Below are 2307 nucleotides of genomic sequence, written 5' to 3'. Positions count from 1 at the left end.
TATACATATGTATCTGAGACTGTATACATATATACATATAATCAAGTACATAGGTGGCATAGTTATCAATGCTCCTTAGGCCAAACCCCAAATCCTTGGTTTCAAGGATTAGTACCATGGTCTCATGGAACTTCTGGCTCAATTAGCATAATATAACTAATAATTTATGAACTCATATAGTCATAAAGTTATTTCTACATCCTAGTTTGGTGACCTCTATGAGGTCTGAAAAGCTTGCAGGCAGCTATCTAACATACAACTGTTGGTCTCTACTTGCCCAGTGCAAAAAGGAAAGAAGGAAAACAAAGACTCAAAGAAGAAACTAGTCGACAGGACAAATAGTCTGTATAAACTATGGACTCATCTACCACCAAACCAGAACTAGATGGTGTCCAGCTACCACAAGTGACCATTCTAATCAGGGCCATAATAGATGGTCCCTTGTAGAATGAGAAAGTAATATGAAAAAAAAACCCTCACATCCCTGGTGGGGGTAGGGAGTGAGGAACTAGATGTATGGAACGGACTGCTTGAGACTGTGGCTCTCCTCAAGACCACTGCCCTGAGATACTATTCAAACTTTGAACCAAAACTAACCCTTCATGTAACCCTGTAACTAAATAACAAATTGCTTCAAAATATAATGAATATTACCTGTATCATGGATCTTAAAAAAGAACGCACATCTATATGAGGCCAAACAGTCAACAATTACTTTAAAATAGAAATGAGAATGTAAAAGGCAAGGAAACAAGCTTAATGTAAACAGAACAAACAGAATGAAAATATCAAGACTGTTCATGCATTGTGAAGAATGTAATTGATGTCACGGAAAAGCTTGAGTAGAAAATGTTGATTAGAAACCTAAATTGCTTTGCAAACTTTAGTAAAAAGCATAATAAAATAGCATTTAAAAAAGTATTACGTGAAAAAGACAATTTAGAAAGGCTACATACTGCACAATTCCAATTATATGTAACATTCTGGAAAAGGCAAAACTATAGTAATGATAAAAAGTACACCGGTTGTCAAGGACTTCAGGGAGGGCATTAGATAAATACAGCACAGGGGATTTCTTAGGGCAATGAAACTATTCTACATGATACTATAATGATGAATGCATGACATGATATGCTGGTCAAAAACCAGACAAAAAGCAAAACTTAAGATAAAAAATTATAGAAGTCATTTTTTTTGGAATGAGTGAAAAGCCATGATGGAATACAAAATATGACAAAACAATCTGTGTTACAAAGGTATGAAACAACTTCTCTAGATTGCATGGGGGGAAGGCACTAAGTTAACTTAGAGTATAAATGATGTTTATAAAGAGAGGCCAAAAAAAAAGATGTGCATTAGAAATGTATCCTGCGGATAAGGTAGATAAACCCACGGAGGGTATAGGCTAACAATTCTGATATCAGCTTGCATATATTCCCTGGAATTGAACAATGAAGTAAATTGATTACAGATAATGAGGGCCAGATTTTTTTTACTATTCAAGTAGACAGTTACAAGTAAGCAAAGAGAAGAGGATAAAAAAATCCATATGGATTATAAAAATTCCATATGGTAACAGATTTTAGATAACAATATTAGAACTTATATTTAATTTAATACACATGTGAAGGAAAGTCAAAACATATTGCTACAAAATCAGAGAAACCTTTATTACACAAATACATAAAAATGTGAACCTGTTGTTTCTCAACATATCTTTTCATCTAGATTAATGTACTTTTGAAGATGTTGTTTCCATTTCTTTAACCCTTCCTTGAAGTATTCCCTGATCTTCAGTTTACACCAACCATCTCAAAATGGCAGTTTTGGCATCCTCAAGCTCAAATCTTCTTCCTGTGAAATGTTCTTTGAATTTTGGTAAGATAAAGAAGTCTTAAGGGGCAACATCAGGTATGTAGGGTGAATGGCCTAAGGTTTTCCAAAGAAATTCTTATAGTCCAGCCCTTACTTATTCCTTGAAGAGTGAGCAGATTCATTATTGTGATTAGGAAAAATTCCTTGCTGTGACTTTTTCTCACCAATGAAGTTTTCATTCTTGTTAAAAGTTATTCATTATCCTGTGATCCTATGCCCTTTGAGTAAATCAAGAACACCCTTTCAGATTCCAAAAAAGTCATCATAACCAAAGCTCCCCCTCTGCCTTGAATTTAACAGCAGATCCCCTTGGAAGGCTTGTTTTTTTGTTTTTTGTTTTTTTAATCAATTTATTGGGGCTCATACAATTCATCACAATACATAGATCAATTGTGTAAAGCACATCTATACATTTGTTGCCCTCATCATTCC

This window comes from Echinops telfairi, unplaced genomic scaffold (genome assembly GCF_000313985.2).
Source record: "Echinops telfairi isolate 266 unplaced genomic scaffold, ASM31398v2 ScPeMD7_45;HRSCAF=164, whole genome shotgun sequence".
In the NCBI taxonomy this organism is placed as follows: domain Eukaryota; kingdom Metazoa; phylum Chordata; class Mammalia; order Afrosoricida; family Tenrecidae; genus Echinops; species Echinops telfairi.
Note: the sequence above shows the minus strand (reverse complement) of the source record.